Source organism: Humulus lupulus, chromosome X (genome assembly GCF_963169125.1).
Source record: "Humulus lupulus chromosome X, drHumLupu1.1, whole genome shotgun sequence".
NCBI classification, from domain to species: Eukaryota; Viridiplantae; Streptophyta; class Magnoliopsida; order Rosales; family Cannabaceae; genus Humulus; species Humulus lupulus.
Genome location: NC_084802.1, coordinates 50176070 through 50198254, shown reverse-complemented (window position 1 = coordinate 50198254; position 22185 = coordinate 50176070).

Genomic DNA, 22185 nt, shown 5'->3' with positions numbered 1-22185 from the left:
AGAGGGTCATGTTGTTCGAGGAACTGATGGTCGATGTACAGAGCATGAATGCTAGAGCCGCAAGGGCGGTGCTCCCTTTGATGGAGTTAGTAAAGATAGGTTCGTGATAATCAAGTTGATAGAACCCCGGATAGTTCTATTGCTTCTGGTTTGCCAGAAAGGGGGAAAAGTCTTGTTGATAAGGATGGTACTTTTATTGTTAGAATGCCGCAAGGAAGGATTCTCGATTTTTGAGGTAGAAGGACCCCAGACAGTGCTTGGGCACCTAGATTGAGATTGGAAAGAAGTCTGATTGAAAGGTAGTTATCAAGATGGTGACAGGAACTAGGGATGTTATTTAGTATACATGAGGGAAAGGATGCCACCTGAGAGGAGGTCAGGTGAGGGCATGACTTCTGCATAGAATGACTCGATATGTTAGGATGGATTTCCCATGGCGAGGGAACGGAGAACTGGAATGCGTCGATACATTCAAAGTTCGAGGCTGAGTCCTCAAGAATGAGTATTTAACTGAATGGTTTATGCTTTGGTCATGTAACGAAATGGAAGAACTCGGTGTTGAGAATGTTCCGAGAGGGAGATGGACATAGAGAGGTTGCCTCAAAGGTGCTATTTGGGAGGCTAAGGACAGTAATACCTATTGAGAAGAAATTTGAAACTCTGGCAGATGGATTGTAGAGGATATCATCTGGAGTACGTAAAGGAGACAGAGCTGACCAGTGGGAAAGTTATGTGGGTATGTAAAGAAAGATTTAGGGAATACTTCAAGGTCGGACTACAGATAGGATTGGTATAAGGAATGTAGTAAAAGATGGTTTTGGCTGATAGAAAGTCTATTGAAGCAATCGAAGGAATTTGGCCCTGGAGTAGCCAGAGTGTTATACTGCAGGGATTGATTAGCATCGTTAGATTAGGACGAAAAGTACAAGGTTGGATACAAGAAGGGACGATGTCTCCAAGAGTTGATCTATGACATGATTATTACCAGTTGGAAACCAAGGGTAGAGACATTTCGGGAATTTGTCTAGTTTGCACCGGGTAGGGTGTGAGGAGTTGGTAACGAAGATTCTAGAATGGTTCAAGCTACAGCAGCACATGTTAGTTCTTTAGGCAGAGACTGCATGAACGGTATGGACAAGTCCCCTTCAAGCTCACGAGCAGTGCATGCGGATTACTCCCAGACGGAAAAGGTGAGCAATGATTATGCGGAAGACGTTTGTATCCAGAAGGCGGAGTCTCAGGTAAGGTTCTATGGAGTGTTAGTTTGGGTGTCGTCAAGAGTACTCAGTTTAGAGCTACAAGAAGAAAGGACAGGTAAGAGAAGAATTGATCTGAAGCCGCAAGAAGCAAATGAAGAACATTTGAAGAACAAAAAGCATCTCAGGACTGGTAAGCGCGTCATCTATTGCATAAGCACCTTCGGAGACAACTACATCAGAGATGAGGAGAACAGTAAAACTTGAGGTTAGACGGACTGAGTGGCGTCAAAGCAGAAAGAAATTCAGAAGACAAGGTAAGATTTGATTGGTTACGGACGATGATGGAATGTGTGTGTTATGGTTAAGTAAAGAGTGATTAGATAAAGGACTTGATCTATGATGAGGGTATGGAATTGTGGGAGTGCATCGCGGATTGTGCACGCCCAGGCGCAATTGGAGCGAGGGTGGATTGAACCTTGCGGGAGGCGACTGAATGGATCATGGTTGATACACTTGGAACGTTAAGCCGACTATTGTGCATGGCATAAGGTACTTAAGTATTGGGTATTAGTAAGAAAGATAGCGTTGAGACACAGAGGTGGTGAAAAGTAGCAGACAAATGACCAGTGTTTGAAATCCTCGATTGAGCGAGGGAAATTTAATGGGAGGCGTGTATCAGTCAAGGAATAACGCTATAGGCTGTAATGGAGGACAAGGCAATGACTGAGATTGGCATGATGTTAGTAGGTAATGGTTAGCTGGTGGGTGTCACTGAGCTATGGAATTCAAAGTGTTGGTTTGAGTTGAAACAAGGAAGGACCTTGCTAAGGTGGTACAAGTTAGGATACCAGGAATGGATGAAGGATCCAATTAGATTCGGTTTATGAATGAGAATTCTGAATGGACATCATTCCACCTCCTAGGGTACGTCGTACCGGGAGGGTCGAGCGGGTGATAGAATCTAGTGTTTTCCTTTGGACCCTGAGGGGTTAAGTGATGTGGTATTGTATCATAGGAATAGACCACTATAGACCTTAAGTAAGGTGTTGGGACATGAAAAGTTTTAACTCGGTGGTTTGAGTTAATGTAGTTGGTTCAGGTGAATTGGTAGCAGGGTAAAACGTTGGTGATACAGAATTGAGACCCAAGAGTATTTTAAATGTGGAATGGACTTAGAGAACGAAAAGAACAGAGTAGGAACCTGGAACTATCAGTTGATTGCAAGTGGAATGGCAGTCGGAAAGTTTATCAGATATTTTAAAGAATTGAGCGCTGAGTATGCGAAAACTTGAGATATTAAGGGAAGTGTAATCCCTGGTAAGTTAGTCGTGGTGGCAGTTGCTGGTGCCTTGTTAATGTAACGCGACATAGGGCTTGGTAAGAGGTGGAGGATAGTGAATACTACGGTTTGGCTTTTGTTCAGAGAGAAAGCCAAAGAGGTCGTTGAAACTTCTTAAGGCAGGAGTGACTGCCTATTGGAAAGAATAAAGAGCTGGTAAATTGTTAAGTTATGAGGAAATAAAGTTCCGTAAGGAAAGATTTGTAACTCTACGTAATGACAGACGAGGATCTGTAAGGTGTTCAGAGAAAGAAGGGAGAGTTCTGACTCTTGATTCGACATAAAATTCTGAAGTTGTACTAAGGGTTAGGCCAGCGGGGCCTACAAGTTGATCCCGCCTAGTAGAGGTGACGACTTTTGAGTATCTTTGGAATCAAGAATAAGACAATGAATTGGTCATTGTAATCTAGGCAGACCCTGAGGCTTCAGCAGGGTTGCGGTGTAAACGAGGAGCTATCGAGAGTAAGGCTATTAGACAAGATCTTGTGGGGCAAGATTGTTACTCTTGTAAGAGTGTTGTTGGGAACTAAAGTAAAGGTGGTGAACCTTGGAAGTTATGGTCAGAGATGCGGGTTTGCTGACTAATGTGTTTGGATAAATTTCGAGGATGAAATTTTTATGAGGAGGGGATAGTTGTAACAACCCAAAATCGCTAATAAGGCTCGAGGGCCTTGATTAGTGTGCCAGGAAGGCATGTTGGGATTTATGTGTGTTTTTATGAGTTAAATGCATGGTTATGATTTAAAGCATGTTATTTGACTAACTGTTTATCTGAGATGCATGACTATGTGTATTAGTATGCATGTAGGCCCTGATTGTGTTTGAAGGGCATAATTGTAATTTTAGCCCGCTGAGGGCATATATGTGATAATTGTATTCCGTGATTTGTACCACGTGAGTGTGGTGGTATTATTGTGATGCACGTGCCGAGACGGTCCTAGAGAGCTAGTTAACTTAAAAGTCACAACGGGATGTTGTACCCGGCTCGGGAGGAGCCTAGGGGTACTTCGGGAATCTTATAAGTTGAGTTGAGAATGAGTGGTTAGTTATTGGTAATTGGGTAACCTGGGTAACCATTTGTAACTGCTGTGGGTAACAAGTTTTAAGATAGAAAGTGGTAGAATTGAAATGAAAGTGTAAAGACTTAAGTGCCCTTGAAGGTTTAGCTAAGAAGGATTATTAGGAAGGGGTAAATTGGTCTTTTGGCAAGGAAAATAGACAAGTTTCAGCTGGGTATATGGGGTATACGGTTTGGGGCATTGAATCATTTAGTGTTTTGATAAAATTAGAAGAGAAGGAAAAGAAGAGGAGAGAAAGGCTAGGGCAAGCAAAGAAGAAGAAGAGAAGGAGAAGTGGGAGTCTAGGAGAGATCAAGGAAACTTTTAGGGTGGATTCTACTCTTGAGGTAAGGATCTTATGCTTATTTAAGTTTGGGTTTTGTTTTGATTTGAGGAATTTAAATGCCTAAGCTAAGCATTGTTGAGTTTTGGGTTAGTTGCTGAAATTTAAGATCAAAGGTGTGGATCTTGGGTGTGTTGATGTTTTGATCTTGTTTCTAGTGTCTATAGGTTGTTAGATTGTTCATATGAGGTTTGGAATTGAGTTTTTGGGTTCAGATATGTGTTTGGGTTGGTTTGGAGGTATTTTGGATGAAGGAATTGAAGGTGAAAAACCCAGAAATTCTGGGTTCGCGATGGGGCGCCGCGGCCCTGTTCTTGGGCGCCGCGGCGCGAGGCTGTGTCCAGGCGAGGGTGGTTCTCTGACTCGCTGGGCGCCGCGGCGCTATAGGGCAGCGCCGCGGCGCTAGGCCATTTTCAGGACACCAAAATTTCCATTTTTGAGCTTTTGCTCCAGGGGTTCGGGGGATGTTTCCAATGACTTATTTTAGGATTTTGGGAGTCCCGAGAGTGCGGGATTGGTCCCGGGAAGTGGTTTTGGGTTGATTAGTTTTGAGGGATGTTTCTTGTGTGTTGTGACTAGGTTGTTGGTGAGGCTCGTGCTAGAGGACCGTGCTCGCGGCTTTACTGCATCAGGAGGCTCGGAATACAGGTAAGAAAACTATAACACCCGTAGGATGGGGCATGGGCCCATAGTGTGATTGCAGGGCACGGCCCTATATTGCATGTTGCATGATGAAATGATTGCAGGGCACGACCCTATAGTGCATTACATGTTAGGGTGTAGATTTAAATGAATTTATATTTGTTGGAATGTTATTGTGTTATGCTATATGTGTGATTATAGTAAATTGAACGGCAAGGGCCGAGAACGGCGTAGGCCGGGTACGGCAGCGGAGCCGGAAGTAACACCTAGCACATGGGATGCTATAGTCAGGGTGGGACCCAAGGGATACATGAGTTATCCTCGCGGTGAGAACCGATACCCCAGGGCTTTGGTAAGGTTTCTAGGGCGGCATGGCCGTGTTTTCTTAGTCTAATGATTGACTTGTTTATTTGTGGATTATCTGTTATGATAAACTGTATACATTGCATATGTTATGTTCTGCATGAGTTTTCTTGCTGGGCTTCGGCTCACGGGTGCTCTGTGTTGCAGGTAAGGGCAATGATTGAGTCAACCAACCATGAGTACGGAGAGCGTGAAGCGACGCGTACATGTTTGGCCTGCCCGACTGCTTTGGTTGGGGGTTTATTCGAAAATGGCTGTAATAATCTATGATTTTATGATTTCTCAACTGTAACCTTATTTCAAGATGTAATTAGTTTTCAAACCTTAATTTGGGATCCCAAATGTTTAATAATAGAAGTTTTAATGAAACGACGCATTTTCAAAGATTACAGCCTTAACTTTTAATTAGTCACACTTTTGTTTCAAAACCTCGGTTAGCGAGTTCATTGCACACTGTTTTGTCTTAAAAACTCACTTAGTAACGGCTCTAAGGAAGTAGGGCGTTACAATAAGCATTCCTTGGCCTGTATGCAATTAACAACGCTAATAAGCGCATTTTGACCTACGTGTCCATATAACAACGCTAATAAGCGGTTCCTTTGCATTCACAAGCAATAACAATGCAAATAAGCATGTTCTTTATCATTCATGCAACAGTCAAGGGCCAAGCCCTATCAGAATATCTTTTGCTACCTAATCAGGCATGCAGATAAGCCATATACATTTCTTTAAATAGTTAAACACTTAATCACATAAGTAGTTACCAAATCCTGAGTCAAGCTTTTCGTTAGTGGCAATTGTGCATGCCCAGCAAGTCTTCAAGAACCTTTAAACCTTGGCAACTCTGATACCAAATTGTAACGTCCTCCTAATCCAGGACCGTTACACTGTGTACTTTAAATAGTTTCAGACTTGCTAATCAAGTCGATTGGTTATAAATGTGTAACTAAGGTTAATGTCAAGGGTTAGGGTTAAAATTTTTGGTCAAGGAACGTTAACTTTTCATTTAAAATTTTAATACATACATGGGATCCCAAAATGCTACAAATAGATGCTTAAAAGGGTATGTACAAATCAAAAGTTACAACCAGATGGCCTAAGAGGCAAAATAAGGGATACAACCCTAGTTCCTCTAAAATATCCTCGGCTGTGGTGGATGAGTAGCCGCATATGTACACGTCACCACTGAAGCTCTCCAACTCATAGCTGGTCTAGCTTTCTGTTTCCCTTACGTGCACCACATAGCACCCATGAGCGAGGGCTCAACAAGAAAACTTAAACATGTGCATGAACAGTAAATACAGATTCCAAATACATATCTAGCGTGCCCAACAGTAATAATCTACTCATGCATGCAGACAATTACAAATAAATGATCATTGGATCATTCTGGGGCACGCTGCCTTGAATAGATGACCATAGAGTCAACCTGGGGCCCTATGCCTTAGCTATATGACCATAGAGTCACCTGGGGCCTTTTCCCTTAACTCTGAGTAACTAGCTATAGATCTAGCCAAGTGATTTATTTTCCAACGGCCATTGGGTCGACCAACATAATAGTACGTCCCTGATTGGGCCTAAGCCTCGCGACCAGCGCGCAGTGCGCTTTTTCCGCCCTTGACTAATAAGTCAAGGCTTTAATCAGACATTCAGATAACCAGACAATCATATATAGATACAGATAAGCATACTTCATACAGTACAAGTATACATACATATAAATCATGGTATCTTAACCAATCAAACATAAACACACTAATAACCATGTTCCTTAATGGGGTCGAGCCCTACCTATGCAAACAAGGCAAGCATTAATTATACAATTATCCAAACACAGAGAATTTAAGCATAACCTAAATCACGTTCATTCCCAGAGGTCAAGCCCTAATCATAGTTATAATCAACAATTAGGCCAAGCCCTATTCACATATATCACGTATTGGGTGCAGTTTTGTGACAGTCAGAATCCTGTGATCCGTAAGCGGAAATACCGGGTAAAGCTGTGCAATCTCACACCGCCTGAGGAAGGTCAAGTGTGATGATTCTAAGACTATGTAGGTATGGGACTACACAGTTGAAGAGGGCTTAAAGGGTACTACCTATGCAAACAAGATGCATCTTCTTTTCGGTAGCCCATCACTTGAGAACTCCAAAGTTAAGTGTGCTTCACCTGGAGTAATCTCAAGATGGGTGACCTCCTGAGAAGTTTTCCCAAGAAGCATGCGAGTGAGGAAAAAGCACACTGGAAAGACTCGTGTTGGTTTGTAGGGCCAGTCGTCATTCCAGGAAGCAACCATAGTGATGTAGGGCATTACAAGTTTTCTTACCTTAGGTCTGAGTGCAAAGTATTTTAAGAACGACCCTCGAGCACGATCCTGGTCCTGAGCCCCTAGTGATAACCTAGTCACAAATAATAGAGGATCTAGTCAAAATGAGCGAATAAAGGCTTCTGGACCGAGTCCTAGCCTCCGGGACGTCGAATTCTACTAAATCGAGTAGTAGGATCGATCCCTAGCCCTTAGGTTTGAGTTCTCGCACTTAAAACCCTCCTTGGGCTTAAAAACCCTTCAAGTGTCGTGGCTCAAAACAAAGGAGTCGCGGCCCACCCCAAGTCAGAGATCCCAAGCTCTCCTCTGTTTTGACATGCGTTGCGGCACGCCCTAGCAGGCGCTGTGACTCAGATGGCCCAAAGGAACCTACTTTTCCCAACATTCAAGAGAGTTGCGGTGCCCCAAGAACAGGGTCGCGACTCGACATGAAAACCCTGATTTTTGTCTATTTTCCTCAAGCCAAATCCCTCCATAAACCTATTCCAACATAGATAGAACTCAAAAGTAAAGTCCACAATCAATTTTGTAGCCAAAGACCATCAAAACCCAAGTAAAATCTTTGCTAAAACCCCATCAAATTCCTAACTCAAAAATGAGTTTCTAAAACTCCAAAAACTTAACAAAAACAAAAAACAAAAAGAGATTTAGGGCAAGAAATCATTACCTCTGTTGCCCCAATTGATGGTAAGTCTTTCCCCAAGCAATCCCGAGCCTAAGCTAGCCTCGATTCTCCTTAAACCACAAGAATTCCCAAGGAATTGAGAGAGAGAGAGAGAGTATGCCGATAGAGAGAGAGAGAGAGAGAGAGAGAGAGGGAGAGAGTTGAGAGAGTTTTGTGAACGTGTTTGAGTGTTTGTGAGGTTTACTTAGATTCTAAGTAACCTTAAGCAAATTCTGAGGCTCGGGGTACCAAAAACGTCCCCGAGGGCAAACTGGTAAAATCTCCTAGAATTCCCTCCTAATCTCACTAATACCAGATATATCATCGAATACTCATTCCCATTACTCGATAACTAGATAATGTACTTGATACCCAAAATACCCATTGACTCACCCCGAGTCGAGTGTTAGGTCCTGTTGTGACTTTCTAGCTAACTTGCTCCCTAGGATCGTCTCGTGCCGAGTAACGCATGCACATATATTCCAAATATATCCATAATGGGCCAAATTACAAAAATTTCCCTTATGATAAGAAACGGGTCCACATGCATATTTAATACACCTAAACATGCATATAGTGGATGCCAAAAATCCACAAGGAAAAATATATGATCCCGTGTTGAAATAAATAAGAGTCTATGAGCATGAAAGAATTGACCCAACAAGTAATGTATGGATGCCAAAAAATTATCACTCTTAAAGGACCTTCATTACATGTCTCCCAAGGCATCAGATAAGCCTAGGAAACAAAAGAGTACAATCTAGCACCAAGCGCATCCCGCGCGACACCTTACTCCTAGTATCATGCTCCATAGACAAGCCAACTCGCATTAAGAAAAAGTAACATCAAAGGAGGTGGAATCACGCGAAGGATGTGGCCTCGCATTGATGGTAGCACCTTGGGAAAGACATTGCATCACGCCAAAGAGGCGCCTCGCACCAAAGAAGAGCCTCACAACAAGAGGTGCCTCACACTTGGAAGGGTGCCTCGTGCTTGGAAGGGCACCTCACACCTAGAGGGTGCCTCGCGTGGCCCACCCTCATGTAGTCGAGACCCCATGTCGCAAGGCCTCCCGTGAGTCTATGCCACCTCACGAAGACACCCTGAAGTGTTGGTCTCGCTATGCGAGACTTTCACTAGGCCTCCTTTTGCGACACCCATCTCGCAAGGTCCAGCAAGTGCATTGCCTTCCTGCGAGGTTCGCGCCTCTCGTGCAACTGTGTCCTCATGAGACCCTATATGACCCTTCACGTCTCGCCCATGTAGATAAGACCATGGGAAAGCCCTCACGTCTCGGCCCTGTAGGCCTCCTCATAAGGACCCCTTTGGAAACATTAACTTCGCTGACGAGGCCATGCCTTACTCTCTAAGGAGGCCAAAAGTATGTCCAAGGTACCTTCGATTAGGTATGTGCAAGGTGTAAGCTCGGATGCAGAGTACGTCAGGCCAGGCACGTACGAACTTGAGGAGGTCAGAGGTGTGACCCTGGCATCCATATCAGTTAAGTTGTGGTGGTACGAATTAGTACAAAGAGTGGTGGCATTACCTACATGCCTCTGACATGTTCCAGGGCCGACCACCACAACCCTTCGCACCATAATGCCCCTGTTCCACTACCTCAGTAGTGTACCCATGTACTATTTTTTCCCCAGGGACCACCATGTATCAGGAGCCATTAGAGCTCCCTTATAAATAGATCCTCACCCCTCAGGCTATGGGGTTGGAAAATCCATTGTATACTCAGGCTATCAAGCAATATACGATTTTTTACTCCATTGTTGATCTGCATTTATCTTTCCTCAAGTCTATTCTAAGTTCTTACTTAGTTATTTTCTTACTAAGCTTTGAGTTTTCTGACCTAATACAGTTGACGAGTTCTCACTATTAACACATATCTAATCATATTATCATATAATTCACATAATCACATACTTACACGCATATATATCACATAAATATATAATTTCCATAAATTGCCATCCTGCCCCCCTATTCAAGGCCCTAAGCCTTATTAAGTAATTTGAGACGTTACATGTCAGGTATATGTTATATAATTACAGTTACTCATCAGAAAAAACTATCTTATATTATATTTGCTAATTAATGAATAAAAGCACTATATTAACTATTTTGTCTTTTTATCTTCTTTCAATTTTTTTTGTTCTTCTCATTTGTTTATTATTATTTTTTTATTGATAATTATTTTTTGTTGTTACTTAAACTTTCAATTATCTATATTTTCGTACTTTTTTCCAGGAATTTAAGTTATATTATATTTTTTTTACTATTTAGTTAATGAAAATCCTTATGAGAAATATACTTAAGTATTTTTTTCATTATTTCTCTAATCCTCTTTTTTTAAATGTTTTTTTATTAACAGGTTATGTGCACCATGTAGCAATTGACTAGTATATATATATAGAGAGAGAGAGAGGGAGAGAGAGAAGACTTCTAAATGGTTATTATCCATGGATGATTACCATAAATCACTAAATAAGTTTTTGATGAGCAATGATTATAATGTTGATAAAAATAAATAAATAAAATATATAAAATCAATAATTTCAAAAATTTTAGATTAATTAGGCAACAAACATTTGGTTGAAGGATAATGACCATACTAATTATTCTCATTAATTCCAAAATAATTTTTTTCTCTCATGGAATAGATCAAATAAATGAATCATGAAAAAGGAATGGAGAATTAATATTAAATAAGATCTTTTTTTTATTCTTTAATTAATAACTATGTGACCGCCATGTCATCACGTAGCTCTTCCAAAAGTGTGAAAAAGTGAAAATTTATTTTTAGAAATATTAATTAATAATTATAAATATGGACCATTGATCTTAATCCAATGGTTAGTATTAAAGTAATCATCCATGGATAGTAACCATTAAAAATTCGCTCACACACATATATATATATATATAACTATGAGTGTGACAATTCGCCATACATAGTATACTTACATATCAAAAAAAAAAACAAAAAGAGACAAGTATTTCAAAAGATGCTTTCTTGTTCCTATAGGTTGTCATATTTTGTTAATGACTAGAGTAATCGCTATGTATGTTTTTTCTCTTTGAAAATACACGAAAATAACTAAAAAGACGTTAATATCCAACAATTTCCTTGATAAAATTAAACATGTTAAGAAAATGACATATTATGAATTTTTCTATCAGTTATGGATGTGATTAGTTAAAATATCAGTGTAATTTGTTAATCATAGTTTATCAACTAATTAGTTTAATTGGTGTAGCATTGTTTATAAGTATAAAAAATTGTTAGACCAGAACACCAGGAGTAGATTGAGTAAAGTTGTTGACAGAGATCTATCATTGGCGGCAAACAGAAGTAAGATATCACCTGCAAAGAATAAGTGGCTAATAGAGGGCGCCTCTCTTGTTATTTTAATGCCAAAGATTTCTTGGAAAATTTCTGCTTGTTGAAGTAACGCTACGAGATCTTCTTCACAAATAAAAAACAGATATGGTGAAAGGGGATCACCTTGTCCCAGTCCTCTGGTTGGGACCGCCTCGCTTTGAATTGAATCATTGATTTGGAAGGAGTAAAAGAAAAATGTTACACATTTCATTACCATTTCACCCAAAATGGTTTGAATCCCATCTTTAACATCATTTTATCGATAAATGTCCATTCTACTCTATCATATTCTATACTCATATCCAATTTCATAGCCACAAAGCATATTTTCCTTCACTTTTCTTTTTGTTTTTTTTTTTATTGTTTTTGGTTATGAAGGCACTCGTAGCAATGAGGGCACTATCTGTAATGAGTCGTCCGAGAATGAAAGCACTTTGATTACCGCTTATGATTGATGGTATAAATTATTTCAATCTATTTATCAAGACTTTTGATATTATTTTTATTAGAAGTTGCTACACATTTCTTGAATACTCTAGAATGTTCTAGACATTTGTAGAATACTTTACTCAAGAATTTTCTAGATATTTGTAGAAAATAAGAACTTCAAAGACATTTTCTAGAATACTCTATAGTCTAGAACTTCCTAGAAGTTATATGCTTAAATAGTCTAGACTCTTTATTGTGTAGATTAGTCTAGAAGTTGTATTTGTAAATCAAATACACTAGAAAAATCTAGAACAAATAATTATAGCCACAAATGTAAAGTGGGCTAGCCACTATAAATACCCCATCATGGGTAGCAAATGATGTAACTAAAAACAACAAACCATCAATAAAATTCTTATACTTTCTACTATCCTTTACTCTCTCAAACATAAACCTTACTCATCCAAACCCAAATTTCTTCACTTGACCACTCAACAACATCAACTATAATATCATAGCCCATCATTACTTTAGCCACTACTACTACTCATCAAATACTCTAAACTACAACAAATCATCACTATTTTCTCTATCCCAAATTCACAAACCATCAGTGGTACCTGAGCCAGGTTTGATCTCAACACTGGGCGTAATCGTTTTTACTCATTATGAGTACCGAATTCAGCTGCTCTTCTCTTTCTCTTCCAATTTTCCATGGAGAAAATTATAATTTTTGGTCTATCAAAATGAAGACCTATTTACGTTCACAAAATCTATGGAAAATTGTTGAAGATGAATTTAGTGTTCCAAAAGACAAGTCTTTACTTACGGAGACTCAGAAGAAGGCCCTGGAGGAGAGTCAACAAAAGGATTCTCAAGCATTATTTTGCTTGCAGCAAGCTATGGCAAACGCCATTTTTCCACGAATTATGGGCGCATCAATAATGAAAGAAGCATGCGACACATTGCAGTCAAGGTACGCACTATTAAACTACAAAAGCTCAGAAGAGATTTTGAAAATCTTAAAACGAATGATAATGAGACCGTAAAAGATTACTATTCTAGAATTAGAGAAATGGTAAATAAAATGGGAGCCTATGGAGAAATAATTTATGACAAGAAAATAGTAGAAAAAATACTAATTTCTTGTACAGAAAAATATGATGCAATAATCTCTGTGATTGAAGAAACCAAAGATTTAGATACTATATCACCAACTGAATTAATGGGCTCTCTCGAAGCATAAGAAAGTAGGCGAGAAAGGCATAATGAAAATTCTACTGAAAATGCCTTTCAGTCTAAAATTAATCCGCGGTCTAAAAAATCTAAAGCTGATGGGAGAAAATCACTAGAAATTTTTAAAAGCAAGAGTTATAAAAAAAAACAAAAAAAAAAAATAACAACAAGTATTCTCCATGACAAAAAGAAAAAGTCACTTGGAGAAACACTATTGATTTAAAAGAAAACCTCAGTGCCAAAATTGTAAAAAATTTGACCACACTGAAAAAACTTGTCGTTTTAAGAAATTCCATCAAGCTAATTTTTAGAAGAGAAAAATGATGAAAATAATCTTTTCTATGTCTGCCAAGCTACATCGGAAGAAAAAAAATACTTGGTATCTAGATAGTGGTTGTAGTAACCACATGAAAGAAAATGAAAGCATCTTTTGTAGTCTTGATAAATCCAAGACTAAAGTCAAAATTGGTAATGGTGACTTCATGGAAGCAGTTGGCAAAGGCGCCATTGTCATTGACACTAGAAAAGGCAAGAGATACATCAATGATGTACTCTTGGTACCCAACATCGATCAAAACCTACTCAGTGTAGGACAAATAATTGAAAAAGGGTACTCTTTGCATTTTGAAGGAGATTCTTGCACAATCTATGACAAGTAAGACAAATCCTTTGAAATTGCAAAATTAAAAATGAAAGAAAACATATGCTTTCCTTTACAATGGAGATATGCAAGCAATGTCGCAATGCAAGTGTAGCACCCACATTATTTTGATATGATATAGCCAATAATCACATGATTTCATTGCATTACATATCATACAATATGTATAATTTGAGCATATGCATATTCTTATAAGTGCTTTCATGTATAAGTATAAAAGTTGTGTATATGATGTCTGTGTGTATGTTCAATATTATTAACCTTGTGGCATTTGAGTTATCTTTTATGGGTGTTTGATGTGCTCAAGATATAACAAAATGATGAAATATATGGACAAGGCATGAAATCAAGTGAGATATAAAAGGCAAAAGATGATAAGCGATGAAAAATAGTACAATGTCGATTACTAGTATTTCGACGTAAAATTGAGTATTAGTGTATTTACCAAATATAATTAAGGTATGATTAAGGTCTCATTGATGAGGTAAAAATATTTTTAGAACCATTAGATCAAGTCTTGATGGGAGGTATACGTAATTAGTGATGTTGATGCAAAGTCAAAACGAGCCTAGCATAAGTGTGCTACGCTCAATCGGGTACGCATAACTATTAGGTATGAACTCATATGGACCAAAGGTTTGGTGTGAGTGTTTCACACATAAGGAGAATAGGCCTGGCAGATGATTAAGTCTAAATTATTGAAGTGATAAGGTTTTCATAAGTGAAAAAGTGAAATGATAAGGTGAAATGTGTCAAATTTTAATACAATAAGGCCAAATCATTGAATATAAAGGATTGTCATCAACCTTATCACTTTCCACGACCAAGACTCTGAAAAAAAGAGAGAAAAGAAAACCAAAAACCATTTCTTGGCTGGTTTGAAGAGATTCTAAGGAGATCAAAGTAAAATCAAAGCCAAAGAAGTGGATTAAGCTTAGTCCTGACCTTTTTATGGTAAGTTCTTGTAGTTGGAAGTTAAACAATATTTTTGAATTTTTCTGAGAGCTTATCTACGGTGTTTTTTTTATCTTTTTAAAGATATTTCTTGGTGGTTTCCAAGTGGTTTGAGGTTTAGAAAAGCTACAAGAGATTGTTTTCGCCGAAAAGTTGATCGGTAAGTGAAATTTTGTGTCTTATGAGGTTTTAGTGGTTCTTAGAGTAAAACTGATTTTTGGTTATTTGATTGAGTTTATAAGAGGGTAGATACACTTATAAATATTTGAATATATGTGGAGACTCATTTAATTTGGGTGATGATCTTGGAAATTAGAATTTTATTAAAATCGGTATATAATAAATTTGTGATGAATTATGTTGGTATTTGGGATATATGGTTATGTCAGGTTATTTGATGTTGATTACTGATTGATTTTGATATTTGGGGATAGATAAAATTAAGGGGAAACTCTGTCAAAATTTCTCCAAGTGTCTAAGATAAATCTAACGCTCGATCTAAGTGGTTTAAGGCAATTTAGGCATGATTTGGATATAATGTTTTATGGATATTTTTAAAATAATAGTTCAATGCCTTACTGCCATCATTATGATGTGAAATTCATGCCATTGTCAGGATAAGCACATCAACACCTAAGACACCACTTGTTACACGGTGAAATATATTTTGGAGAGAAGTTAAGTAAAGTACTCAACTGCAACACAAGAATTACATGTTATGTGAAAGTATGCATTATATGAATATGTTGTGAGTAAGTGGTATTAACATACATTGACACTTCATCATAAATTTGTATGCATGACTTAATAGTGATATGGTGAATTATTGTATGATATAAGACCATGCATGGTATTATGATGATTAATTATGTGATGCCTTGGCAAGTTTTATACAACATAAAAGTAAGTTGTAATAAGAAGTTTAAGTTTAGTGCCACTGTTTTGAAAAGACAAATGAGAATGTAAGTAAGTGTAAATAGAGGCCTATAGTTAGGCTCATAGTGGTAGCCCAATAATTTGGGCTAGGTTTTAGTGAACCAATTATATTGTTTGCCATGTTCCCGTTTTTATTTCTCCTCCATATGAGTTATTGTTATATGTATTGACACCACAGTGTGTGGCCGCCTTAACTCTTGAGCCCGACGGGGCAACAATGGAATAAGGTTTTTAATACTCCCTATTGTGGTGATGGCTAGCTGATGGAGAACCCATGAGATTTTATATTATATGTGTAACAAGCCCTGCAGGCATTGGCCTAATCAAACAGCGTGCACAATATTTAGGGGCCCAAAATTTAAAAAGAAGTTGTGTTTGACCATTGACATTGGGTAATCATTAGCATTGCATACATTACTTTGCTTACTGAGCTTTAGGCTCACGGTTGTCTTGTGTTGCAGATAGAGAAAGAAATGAGTGAATGACAAAGGAGAACTGAAGCATGATCCTGACCCTGATTTGTACATATGAACATATCGACATTTTGTAGGTTAATTCAGTTTATCAGTGTGTATGTTTGTAATAAAGTGTGAAGTTACGTTTTGAAAACAAATTGGGTTATTTAATACTTATTGATAATATGTTTGAGACACACTTTATGTTTAATGTAAATAATGTGAAATAAGTTTAAAAAAAAAATCCAGACTTTTGCTGAAAGTAATTATAATATAGTTTTAAAATGTAACACCTCAGATATTGTTTTAACTAAAATAAGTGAGGGTGTTACAAGTTGGTATCAGAGTTATGGTTAAAATGTTCTTGTAGACCGTTCATATGTACACATTAGGAAAGGATAATGCTCAATTCTCCTATAAGTTTTATGTGTGCATTTATTATGTGTTGGTTGCATGCCTTATGTGCATTATTGGCTAAATGACATAAGTTATGGGAATTTTGTCTTTAGATATATATAATAACACAGATGGATTGTGAACATGCAATGGGGGCTACTAAAGGCTCTTGCAGTAATAAATATGAACAAGAAATGGCTGAACTTCGAGCGGTAGTGAATAGACAAGCTGAACAAATTGATAAATTATTTGCAGAACAACGACAAAGACAAGCACCATCACCACCTATTGAAACCCCAACACCACCACCTTCACCTCCACAAGCTCCACCTCCATAAGCCCTACCTGTAGTGCACCCCATGGAACCACTATATGAACGTTTTCGAAAACAACACCCACTAGTATTTGAAGGTAGCACTAACCCACTTGACGCACAAGACTGGAAGAGTTCTTTAGAAGACATCTTGTGATACACATGCACTGACAAAGGATGTTAAGATTTGGTGGGTAAACTTTGAACTTGTCTTCAATGAAATTTTTTATAATGAAGCTGTATTGACTGCTAAAGTAACAAAGTTCACTAGATTACAACAAGGGAATCTTTCAGTGGCTGAGTACGCCAGAACATTTGACCGGTTAGCCAAGTTTGCACCAGACTTGGTTAACACTGAAATTAGTAGAGTGAATCGCTTCCTGGAGGGTTTGCAACCAAAATTGTCTAGAGATGTGGATATGGGACGTACAGGGCCTCTTTCTTATGCTCAGGATGTGGAGAATGCTTTAAGAGCTGAACATAGAGAAGAAAAGATAACAAAAGCTAAAGCTGCTACTAGCATGCCTCGTAGAGACACTCCATTTAATAAAGAACAAAGCCGCTTTCCCAATGACAACAAAAGAGGGGCCCAAAATTTCCAATTTAGATAATGACAGAATAAGAAATTTAAAGGAGGTCAGCAAAATAGGCAATCTGGATTCAAACAACAGGCACGATGTCAAACTTGTGGAAAGAATCATTTTGGGGAATGCAAGCTTCTAAGTAAGAGTTGCTTCAAATGTGCCAGGGGGGGGGGGGGGGTTAATTTATCAAAGATTGTCCATTGATAAAGAACCAACAAAAGAAGGATGAACCTCAAAAGACAAATGCTAGGGTTTTTACGATTACTCAGGCTGATGCTGATACCAACAACTCTGTGGTGTCAGGTGATATTTTTGTATCTGGTATTCTCACTCATGCATTAATAGATTCAGGTACCACACATTCATTTGCATCCTTGACATATGTAAAAAGGCTAGGTAGATCGTGTGAGAAATTGTCAGAAGTTTTTAGTACAATGTTATCGTCTGGAGAGATTTTAAATTCTACTCATTGGTTGAGGGGGGTTCCTATTTGCATTGATGGTAGGGAATTATATGTTGATCTAATAATGTTAGAGATGCACGATTATGAGGTGATTTTGGGTATGGATTGAATTTCAAAGTATAATGCCACTATTGCTTGTAGAAAGAAAACAGTGATATTTAAGCCTTCGAAGGAAGATGAGTTTATGTTTATTGGAACAACATCAAAAAGTTGCATTCCTTTAGTTTCTGTTATGAAGGCTAGGAGACTGTTGGAAATTGGATGTATGGGTTATCTTGCTAGTGTGGTTGACACTTATAAGGAGCAAAAGTTAAAACTAGAAGAAGTACCGGTAGTTAGAGATTTCTTAGAAGTGTTTCCAGAAGATTTACCAGGATTGCCTCCAAATAGAGAAATTGAATTTGTGATCGAGCTACTTCCTGGTACAACCCCTGTGTCCAAGGCACCTTATAGAATGGCACCAGCAGAACTAAATGAATTAAAGATATAATTGCAATAACTTCTGGATAAAAAGTTTATCAAGCCTAGTTTTTCACCATGGGGAGCTCCGGTGCTATTTTTGAAGAAAAAGGATGGGAAAATGCGAATGTGTATTGATTATAGAGAACTGAACAAGGTGACAGTCAAGAATAAGTATCCACTTCCTAGAATTGATGATCTTTTTGATCAATTACAAGGAGGAGGAATATTTTCAAAGATTGATTTGAAATCTGGGTATCACCAATTAAAGAATAGAGAATAGGATGTACCAAAAACTGCAATTTGAACTCGGTATAGCCATTATGAGTTCCTTGTGATGCCATTTGGATTAACTAATGCTCCAGCTGCATTCATGGACTTAATGAACAGGGTGTTTAAGGACTACCTTGATAAGTTCGTAATAGTGTTTATTGATGATATTTTTGTGTATTCTCGATCCAAAGAAGAACATAAGGAACATTTGAGGTTGACGTTGGAGAAATTAAAAGAAAAACAACTCTATGCCAAATTTAAGAAATGTGAATTTTGGCTAGAGAAGGTGGCATTTTTGGGCCATATAGTCTCAAAAGATGGTATTTCGGTGGATCCATCAAAGATTGAAGCTATTAGTAAATGAAATAGATCAACAAATGTTTCAAAAGTAAGGAGTTTTTTGGGATTAGCAGGCTATTATTGAAGATTTGTTGAAGGATTTTCCAAGATACCAATGCCATTGACACAACTGACGAGGAAGAATCATAAGTTTGAATGGACTGAATCTTGTGAGAAAAGTTTTCAAGAGTTGAAGCAAAGATTGGTTTCTGCTCCAATACTTACTATTCCATCTGAATTAGGACGACTTGTTTGATTTATAGTGATTCTTCAAAGCAAGGATTAGGGTGTGTGTTGATGCAGAATGGCAAAGTCATAACTTATGCTTCTAGACATTTGAAGGACTATGAATAGAAGTATCCAACACATGATCTAAGGTTGGCAGTAGTTGTTTTTCCACTAAAGATTTGGAGACATTATCTGTATGGTGAGAAGTGCGAAATATATACCGATCATAAAAGTCTCAACCATTTCTTCACTAAAAAAGAATTATATATGAGACAAAGGAGATGGTTGGAGCTAGTGAAAGATTATGATTGTCAAATACTTTATCATCCTGGAAAAGCAAATGTAGTTGCAGATGCACTAAGTAGAAAGTCTCATGGTTATGTGCCATTTTTGAGGAAATCGACAAGACCACTTCAGGAGGACATGTGCAGAGCGGAGATTGAGGTAATCGCAGGAAGATTATCAGTAATGACTATTCATTCTACCTTGTTAGAAAGAATCAAACAAGGTCAATGTGAGGATCCTTACTTGGTGGAACAAAAAGGTGAATTTGAAAGTGGGAAGGTCAATGATTTTAATGTGTCATGTAATGGGATGTTGAAGTTCAAGGAAAGAATTTGTGTCCCTAATGATGAGGAGTTGAAGAGAGAAATCCTTACCGAAGCTCACAATACTTTGTATTCAGTACATCTAGGGATGACAAAGATGTATAATGTAATGCTCTGGTTACTCCAAGACCGTTACTGTGATCTTTGAACCGTGCTTAGCTCGCTAATCGAGCTCTTTGGTTATAAACATGCATCTAGGTGTTATTAATAGGATAAGGTGAAAAACCAATCAAAAGTATAGGATATATTTTATTAAATACATAAAACAGTTCATGGGCCCATACAAACATTTACAAGTTATTTACAATCCAAAATGGTCATTACAGTTTAAAATTTACAACCTGCCGACCTAAGCGGCAAAAATAGGGTAAACCCCCTAGTTCCTCTGAAAAAATCCTTGGTCGTGGTGGTCAAGCGGCCGCATATGTACACATTACCACCTAAGCTCTCCACTTAAGGCTGGGAGAGCTTTTCTTTCCCTTTGCCTGTACCACATAGGACCCATGAGCCAAAGCCCAGCTAGAAAACTCAATACTGCATATATATAGTATCAAATGATGATTAAGATAATCATACATAGCATATAGCTCTTAATAGATGAGTGAATATCACATTGTGGTTATGTTAACCATGAAGGAGCGTATAGCTCTAATCAGATGAGGGATTTAACACTTCATGTTCTGGTAAACCATAATGAGTGACTGACGAGCAAGTCACTACGGGACTCGGCACCCATAGCCATGTGACAATTCAGTCACTTCGACCTTCTAGCCCTGACTCCAATCAATGAGTGACTACTGGGTAAGTCACCTCAAGCTCAATACCCATAGCCATGTGACTAAACCGTCACTGGGGCTCTCTGGCTCTAAGTAACTAGCCTTAGGCTAGACAAGTGCCTTTTAGTTTTCATCGAACTTGAGGTCGGTTTGGCATTAATGCTCATTTGAGTCATTCAATGAAGATGTCGATTAGATCTAATCTTTATCGGCTTGCGTTAAACACACTTAGACCGTTCTTGACTTATTAGTCAATACCATGTGACCAGTGCTCAGTACTACTGTCGAACTTGACTAATGAGTCACAGCTTCATAATTAATACTGACACCATTGCCAATTATGACTATTGAGTCAGTGCCATACACAAGTGAGCAAGATTTGCTAAGCCTTCGATATGCAATCAATTTCCACATTTAAACACTCAACATGCCTCATGAATAACCATGCATGTCAGTGTGGGGTGCAGTTTTCTTACCTCTGGTTCGAGTGAGAATTAATAAAAGAACGACCCTTGAGAACGATCAACCTTTTAGTTCCTTGACGGTCACCTGGTCATAACCAATTATGGGATTCCATCAATAAAATGAGTAATAAAAGGTTCTTGAACCAAGACCTAGCCTCCGAGACATCGAATCCTACTAAACTGGGTAGTAGGAACGATCCCGAGGCCTAAGGTTTGAGTTCCCATGATCAAAACACTACTTTGGCCTCAAAAATCCTCAAGCGCCGCGGCCCCACCTCTCTGAGCCGCGACCCCCAGCCATGATAGAGGCCCTAGCCTCAAGCACCTGCACCAAGCACCGTGGCCCTCCTTCCCCAGCGCCGCGGCCCCCAGGCCCTTCAGCTCCACCGCCCACCTGCACCAAGCTCGGGCCGCGGCACCCAAGAACAGGATCGCGGCCCCACCTGGATACTCAGCCAAAACCTCGATTTTCCACTTCTAAATCCTTCCAAAAACCTACCCAAACATCTCCAAATCCCAAAATCAAAGTTCCCAAACATCCAAAATCATCAAATCCCGAGGCTCAAACAAATCAAAAACTCATCAACACAAAAAATCCAAATAAGATCTTAGAAACTCTAAAACTCAAAACTTAAAGCTTGGATTACCTTTGATTAAGTTGTTTCTCGCTAAATCCTTCGGTCAAGAAGCTTCTAATCTTTCCTAGGATCGCTATACCTCGATCCTCGCTTGATTCCGACTCCTAAAACCCAAGTTTCCTTCGAAATTGCGACGAATGATCAAAAAGGATAACAGGTGCCAGAGAAAAGGTGTTTAAACATAGTTTTCCTTCTGAAAAGTTACTTCAAGCTTAAGTAATCTCAAGTAAATCCTAATGCTCGGGGTCCCAAAATCATCCCTGGGGACAAAATAGTCAAAACTCCCAGAATTTCCTCCTGGTCTCACTAACTCGCAATGTATCATCAGATACTCATTCTCATTATCCAATATCCCAATAATTGACCCCGTTATGACAAAATTGCTAACTTGCATCCTAAGATTGTCTCATGCCGAATTGCTCGAACATATCCACATAATAATGGGATCTCATCCATAAATCACAAACATGCACCAAAATATGCAAATATGCCATCAACGAGCCAAATTACCAAAATTCCCTTATAATGAAATGTGGATCCACATGCATGCATTTAACATCATATAATAATATAACTCACATAAACGTGCACATAATAATTTAATGGCATAATAAATCAATTATGGCCCTCCCGGCCTACTAATCCAA